This window comes from Orycteropus afer, unplaced genomic scaffold, assembly GCF_000298275.1.
Source record: "Orycteropus afer afer isolate SDZICR_OR568_19922 unplaced genomic scaffold, OryAfe1.0 scaffold00001, whole genome shotgun sequence".
NCBI classification, from domain to species: Eukaryota; Metazoa; Chordata; class Mammalia; order Tubulidentata; family Orycteropodidae; genus Orycteropus; species Orycteropus afer.
The window spans coordinates 11,473,668-11,482,452 of NW_006921588.1; positions in this window are offsets into that span (position 1 = coordinate 11,473,668).

Below are 8,785 nucleotides of genomic sequence, written 5' to 3' on the forward strand. Positions count from 1 at the left end.
CAGCAAACTTCTAATGGAAGATGTAATACATTAAGACTTGAGTAAGGGTAAGGGTGTTGTTGTTGTTGTTGTTATGTGCCGTCAAGTCAGACCCGACTCATAGCGACCCCTCCTTGGGTTTCCGAGGCAGTATCACTACGGAAGTAGATTGCCCCATCTTCCTTCCGAGGAGTGGCTGGTGGGTTTGAGCCACCAGCCTTCTGGTTAGCAGCCAAGTGCCTTAGCCACTATGCTACCAGAGCTCCCAGGGTAAGGGTACTATTGTAATAATCCACACAAAAGATCACAAGGAATTATACAGAAGAGTGACGGTGGAGATGTAAGAGAAGGTACACGTATAACAATTATTTAGATAGTTAAATCAATGCATATGGTAATTGAATAGAAATTACTCACTATCTCTCTGATCTTCTTTCTTGCTATTTCTATATGTACAGTATACACAATATTCTATGTTCTTCTATTTTCAGTGATAAATACTAACAAGCCTTGCCCCTCTGAAGAAGGTTCAGATCTCTGAGTGAAGGGCTGTTAGGTTGTTTCCATTGCTTTGCTATTGTACACAGTGCTGTAATGAACATGGACATGCACATATCTATTCATGTCTTGGATTTCACCTCTTTAAGATATATTCCTAGTAATGGGATTGATGGATCAAATGTCATTTCTACTTCCAACTCTTTAAGGAAATACCATTTTCCACAGTGGTTGTACCATGTTACAGTCCCACAAGCAGTGTATGAAAGTTCCAATATCTCAACACCCTCACCAGAATTTGTTATTTTCTGTCTTGTTGAATTTTGCTCTTATTGCTGGAGTGAGATGGTATCTTGTGGTTGTTTTCATTTGCATCTCTCTAATGGCTAATGATCACAAGCATTTCTTCATGTGTTTGTTGGCTGCCTAATTATTTTTTGTGAAGTGTTATCTTTTGCCCATTTTTGAAGTGGACTGTTTGTCTTTTGGATGTTGAGGTGTTGAAGTTTTCCATAAATTTTAGAGATAAGTACCTTTCCAGATGTGTTATTGCCAAATATTTTTTTTTCTAATCTGTATTTTCTCTTTTTACTCTTTTAGGGAATTCCTTTGATATACATAATACTTTAACTTTTAGAATGTCCCAGTCATCTAATTTCTCTTTTACTGTTTGTGCATTTTGGGTTTTGCTTAATAGCCTACTTATACCCAAAATTATTATGTTTCCCCATATTTTATCTTTGATGAAGTTTATAGTTTTGGGTTTTACATTTAGGTCATTGATCCATCTTGAGTCTGTTTCTCTGTATGGTGTGAGGTATGGATCTTGTTTCATTTTTCTGCAAATGGGTATCCAGTTTTGCCAGCACCATTTGTGAAAGAGACCATCTCTTTCCCATTGAATGGGTTTTGACCATTTATCAAATATTAGCTGTCCATATGGGGATGATCTATGTTTGGATTCTCAATTCTGTTCCACTGGTCTATGTTCCTATCATTGTATCAATACCAGCCATTTTGAATACTGTGGTTTTATAGTAGGTTTTGAGATCAGGAAGTATGGGACTTCCTACTTTGTTTTTGTATATCAGGAGTGCTGAGTTTTTCTGTGCTCTCTTTCTTTTCCATAAAAAATTAATGACTTATTTGTCCATGTCCTTAAAGAATGTTTATATAATTTCAATTGTTATGGCATTGAATACATAGATTGCTTTGCGTAGTATTGACATTTTCAAAATGTTCAGTCTTCCAATCCATGAGCATGAGGTACTCTTCCATTTAATAGATCTCGTAGAGTTTCTCTTCTTCAGTTCTTTCAGCTTGAGAAATGCTTGTTCTTCCCTTTTGGTTGTCTAATTCTAGGTCTTGGTAAATTTCTTTATAATATTTGACTTTGTCTTCTCAAGATGCTCTTTGAAATCTTCTGTTCACCACTTTTACCTTGTCATTTTTTCTATTCACTTTAGCTACCTTCTGTTAATACAATTAATATTGTAGTTGTTGTTGTTGTGTGCTGTTGAGTCGGACCTGACTCATAGCTACCCCTCCTTAGGTTGCTGAGGCAATACCAATACGGAAGTACATTGCTCAACCTTCCTTCTGAGGAGTGGCTGGTGGATTTGAACAGCCATCCTTCTAGGTTAGCAGTCAAGTGCCTTAGGTTCTATGCTACCAGAGCTCCTAATATTGTAGTTAGTACAGTTAATATGACTATTATTATTCAAATTTATTCACAAACCACCAAAGCCAAAATTGAGGAAATTGAAGATTTTTACCAGCTTTTGCAGTCTGAAATTGACCAAACGTGCAACCAAGATGTACTGATTATTACTGATGATTGGAATGCAAAAGCTGAAAACAAAGTAGAATCACAGGCAGCTGGAAAATTTGGCCTTGCTGATCAAAATAATGCTGGAGATCACATGATAGAATTTTGCAAGACCAATGACATATTCATTGCAAATACCTGTTTTCAACAACACAACCAGTCCATGTAGACATGGACTTCACCAGATGGAGTGCACAGGAATCAGACTACATCTGTGGCAAGAGGCAATGGAGAAACTCAATATCTTCAGTCAAAAGAAGGCCAGGAGCTGATTGTGGAACAGACCATCAAGTTCAATTTGAACTTGAAGACAATTAAAAGAAGTCCATAAGAGCCAAAATATGACCTTGAATATATCCCTCCTGAATTTAGAGACCATCTAAAGAATAGATTTGATGCATTAAACACCAATGATCAAAAATCAGATGAATTGTGGGATGACATCAAGAGTGTCATCCATGAAGAAAGCAAAAGATCATTAAAAAGACAGGAAATGAAGAAAAGACCAAAATGTATGTCAGAAGAGACTCCTAAACTGTTTTTGAGCAAAGAGTAGCTAAAGTAAATGGAAGAAATGACCAGATAAAAGACCTGAACAGAAGATTTCAAAGAGAAGTTTGAGTGGACAAAGTCAATAATTACAATGAAATGTGCAAAGACCTGGAGTTAGAAAACCAAAAGGGAAGAAAACCCTTGGCATTTCTCAAGCTGAAAGCATTGAAGAAAAAATTTAAGCCTTGAGTTGTAATACTGAAAGGCTCTATGGGCAAAATATTAAATGATGCAGGAAACATCAATAGAAGATGGAAGGAATACACAGTCACTATACCAAAAATAATTGGTCAATGTTCATCCATTTCAGGAGGCAGCATATGACCAAGAACCAATAATATTGAAGGAAGAAGTCAAAGCTCCACTGAGGGAAGTGGTGAAAACAAGACTCCAGGAATTATCGGAATATCCATTGAGATATTTCAACAAATAGATGCCACGCTGGAGGGAAGCACTTGGCTCTGCCAAGAAATTTAGAAGACAGCTACCTGGTCAACTGACTGGAAGATATACATATTTGTATCTATTCCAAAAAAAGGTGATCCCACAGAATGTGAAAATTATATTACATGCAAGTAAAATCTTACTGAAGATAATTCAAAAATGGTTGTAGTGGTATACTGACAGAGAGCTTCCAGAGAAGCAACCTGGATTCAGAAGAGGATATGGAATGAGGGATATTATGGCTAATGTCACATGGATTTTGGCTGAAAGTAAAGAATACCATGAAAATGTTTAGTTGTGTTTTACTGACTATGAAAAAGCAATTTATTCTGTGGATCATAACAAATTATGGATAACATTGAGAAGAATGGGAATTCCAGAACACTTAATTGTATTCATGAGAAATCTGTACATAGACCAGGAAGCTGTTGTCCAAACAGATCAAGGGGACCCTGTATGGCTTAAAATCAAGAAGGGAGTGTGTCAGGGTTGTATCCTTTCACCATACTTATTCAATCTATATGCTGAGGAATTAATCTGAGAAGCTGGACAATATGAAGAAGAATGCAGCATCAAAATTGGAGGAAGACTTGTTAGAACCTGAGATATGCTGATGACACAACTTTGCTTGCTGAAAGTGAAGAAGACTTGCAACACTTACTGCTGAAGATTGAAGAGTGCATTCTGCAGTATGGATTACACCTCAATATAAAGAAAACAAAAATCCTCACAACTGGACCAGTAAGCAGCATCATGATAAATGGAGAAAAGATTGAAGTTGTCAATGACTCCATATTACTTGGTTCTACAATCAACACCAATGGAAGCAGCAGTCAAGATATCAGACAACATATAGCACTGGACAAATTGGCTGCGAAAGACCTCTTTCAAGTGCTGAAAAGCAAAGTTATCTCCTTGAAGACTAAGACGTGTCTGACACAAGCCATGGTATTTTCAGTCTCCTCATATGCATGTGAGAGCTGGACAAGGAATAGGAAAGACAGAAGAAGAGGTGATGCTTTTGAGTTGTGGTGCTGGTGAAGAATGCTGAAAATACCGTGGAGTGCTAAAAGAACTAACAAATCTGTCCTGGTGGAAGTGCAGCCAGAATGCTCCTTGTAAGGGAGAATGGCCAGATTTTTGTCTCATCTACTTTGGTCTTATTATCAAAAGGGGCCATTCCCTGGAGAAGTATATCATGCTTAGTAAAGTGGAAGGTCAACCAAAAGGGGAAGGCCTTCAACAAGATGTATTGACATGGTGGCTGCAATGATGGGCACAGGAATAGCAGGGATCGTGGAGCTGACACAGGACCAGGCAGTGTTTCATTCAGCTGTACATAAAGTTGCTATGAAACAGAGATGATTAAATGACACCTAACAACAACAACAACAAATCTCTATTCAATAGAAAGTTTCAGAATCTCTTCTGACATCCATTTTGGTCTTTTCTTCCTTTTCTGTCTTTTTAATGACCTTTTATTTTCTTCATGATGTTCTTGATGTCAGACCACAATTCATCTGTTTTTCTCTCATTGGTGTTCAATGCATCAAATCCATTCTTCATATAATATCTAAATCAAGTGGGATATACTTAAGGTTTTATTTTGGCTCTCATGGATTTGTTTTAATTTTCTTGAGTTTCAGCTTACACTTGTATATAAACACTTGATGGTCTGTTCCATATTCAGCTCCTGGCCTTGTTTTGACTGTTGATGTTGAGATTCTTTTTCCACAGATGTGGAAATCTGACTCCTGTGTATTCCATCTGGCATGGCCCACATGTATAGGTGCTGTTCATGTTGTTTAAAACGGGTATTTGTAATGAATAAGTTGTTGGTCTTAAAAATTCTATTATGTGATATCTAGCTTCATTTCTATTACCAGGCCAAATTTTCCAACTACTGATGATTCTACTTTGTTTCCAACTGTCACATTCTAGTCCCCAGTAATCATTATTGCATCTTGATTATTTGTTTGATCAACTTCAGACTGCAGAAGTTAGTAAAAATCTTCAATTTCTTCATCATTGGCTTTAGTGTTTGGTGCATAAATTTGAATAATAGTAGTATTAATTGGTCTTCCTTGTAGGTGTATGGATATTATCATATCACTGACAGCATTGTACTTCAGGATAGATCTTGAAATGTTCATTTTGATGATGTATGTGTTTCCACAGCTCTTTAATTTATCATTCCCAGTAGAGCAGATCATATGATTGTTTGATTTAAAATGGCCAATACTGTCCATTTCAGCTCACTAATGTCTAGGATATTGATCTTTATGTGTTCTATTTCATTTTGGACAACTTCCAGTTTTCCTTGATTCATAGTTCTTACATTCCATGTTCTGATTATTAATGGATGTTTGCAACTATTTCTTCCCAATTTCAGTCATGCCCCCAACCCCCAAAAAATATATTGATTTCCTGGCCCTTGTATCTGTTTGGAAATAACATTTATCTTTTTTTTATACTAATGATGACATACCAGTGTAAGATAGATCCTAAGCCTAATCAAGTATGAAAACATCCCAAATAGACACACTCTAGGAGAAAGAATATGGCATCAGGATTGGAGGAAGACTCATTAGCTATCTGTAATATTCAGATGACACAACTTTGCTTACTGAAAGTGAAGAATTGAAACACTTATTGATGCAGATCAAAGACTACAGACTTCAGTATGGATTATACCTCAATGTAAAGAAAAAAAAAAAAAACATCCTTACCACTGGATCAGTAACAACATCATGATAAATGGAAAAAGATCAAAGTTGTCATCAAGGATTTTGTTTTACTTGGATTCACACTCAATGTCCATGGAAGCACCAGTCAAAAAATCAAAGGATGTAGTGTACTGGGCAAATCTGTTGCAAAAGAGCACTTTATGGTGTTAAACAGCAAAGATGTCATGTGAAGACTAAGATGTTCTTGACCCAAGTCAGTATCTTTTTATAGCTACTTTGAAGACTAAGGTGCACCTGACCCTAAGCCATGATGTTTGCAATAGCCTCATGTGCACATGAGAGTTGGGCAAAACATAAGGAAGACTGCAGAATAATTGGTGCATTTGAATTGTGGTGTTGCTGAAGAATATTGACTGTACCATGGATTTTGCTAGAAGAACCTGTCTTGGAGAAAGTACAGCTATTATGCTCCTTACAAGCAAGAATGACCAGTCTTTGTCTTTCATATTTTGGTCATGTTGTCAGAAGGGATCAGTCTCTGGAGACCTATATCATACTTGGTAAGGTGGAGTGTCACTGAAAAAAGGCAAAGATCCTCAACTAGATGAATTAACCCAGTGGCTGCAATGATGGGCTTAAGCATGTCAACAATTGTGAGGATGGTACTTGATCAGGCAGTGTCTTGCTCTGTTGTACCTGGTACAACAGTTGGAACTGCCTTGTTGGTACCTAATAACAATAACAATAGGGGAAAGATGGATGCCTTTTGATGACTGCCTACAAGCCAATGAATACCAGTGGATATTTTCTTATCACTGATGTTAGGCCGGAGTAAACTCAAACCACCAACATTTCAGTTAGCAACTGGGTATGTTAATTTTAGTACCTCCAGGTGTCAGGCCCTGATAAGATAGCGGAGGTGGCAGAACCCGCCCAGGCTGGAAAATCCCATGTAATGATAAACTTCCTCCTGTGAAACCCCCTTATGCTAATAAGGTATAGACCCCTGCCGATAGCTAATTGGACCCTGCCATTTCCTTAGTGTCCCCAATTAGGTCCTCTCTGTGTCTATAATAGTCTATCCTCTCCAACCGGGGGTGCCACTTCTCTGGCCCTGAGGCAAGGGCACGAGAACCTCACCTGGGAGTGCTAATAAACTGCTTCTCTGAAACCACTCCATGTCCTGGTGTCTCGGCAGCTCAGCACTACAACTGACAGCATTGTACTTACAGGCTAGATCTTGGGAGAATATTATATATTCTTTCTATGTTGAAAATGTGACAACTTTTCCAAGGAAGCCTTTTTGAGTCGTATGTAAATATGGAACGAGAATAGTCCATGAAACTACTTAACCATGATTTTAAACTCTATTCAGTGCTTTACTAGAGGAAGTATTATTTGGGGGCTTTGCTTACAGGTGCCTGTAGGCAAGCTGTTACTGCAACCAGTTACCAAAATATCAATCATAACTACTTTTTAAAACAATTTTTCTGGAGCTTTTATAAATATCATTAAACTATATTAATCTATTATATAAGGGATCTCCTGCTCTACTTGGCCCCAATTGCAGAGTCTGTGGCAGAGAATTAGTTTGGTTTTTTTCTTTTCTTTAGGAATTTAGTATAACCCATACTTCTCAAAATTCTATTTTCTATGTGTACAATTTGAGCTTTGGAAATTCTGGTAGTTCCAAGTTCACTGTCTTTGACCTTAGCATGTTGATGTAAAATACATACCCTCTAAAGTCCACAACATTCCCACCCCATGCATAAAGGGAAAGAAAATCTGGGAGTTTATCTAGGTGAAGCTGGTCTCATAAAAAAATGTCTTTTCTATTGTGTATTTCTGTTGCTTTTCTACATAACTCCAATCTATTACTGAGAACTTCTGTTCCTTTACTATCTCTCATTGAGCACATGACTCGTGCCACTATTCAGTTTTTCTCACAGGTTCAACAGTTTCTTGATAAACATTACTGCTAGTCTCTTCTACACTACTGCTGGCTTATGCAGTGACATCACTAGGGTTGGTGTCATCCCATCCAGCGTAGTAACTCATGGTGTCAATCCCCCATGGACCTCCTCCCATACCAAATCATAACAAATACTTAGTAATGTTTATTACCAATTTTAATCATAGAATAATATGCGAAAACTATAGTTTTAAATTGCTTTATTGTGATATTTCTTCTGGATGTTGTTAAATGATTTCAAGTGGCTTCTGACCCATAGTGACCCTAGGTACACCCCAGTGAAATACTGCCTGGTCTTGTGCCATCCTTTGCCATGTTTGAGTAAATTGTTGTAGCCAGTGTGTTGATCTATCTTATTGAGGGTCTTCTTCTTTCTCGTTGACCCTCTACTTTACCTTCTCCAGGGACTGGTCCCTCCAAATAAAATGTTTAAAGTACATGAGGAGAAATCTCACAGTCCTTGCTTCCAAAGAGCATTCTGAACAGATCTGTTCATGAGTTCTTAATGAAACATCTTCCAAACCTGTTGCCACATTCTTTTCTGTATAATCCAGTGCATCTGATTATTTTCTCAGAATACAGATTGAATAAGTATGGTGAAACAATACAATCCTGATGCACATCTTTCCTGATTTTAAACCACGCAGTGTCTCCTTGTTCTCTTCAAATGACTGTTTCTTGGTTTATGTAAAGATTGAATTTTATATGATTAAGTGTTCTGGGACTCACATTCTTTGCAATGCTATTCATAATTAGTTATTATCCACATTGTCTAATAATTTATCATGGTCAGGAAAACACAGGTAAGCATTTTTTTTTTTTTTT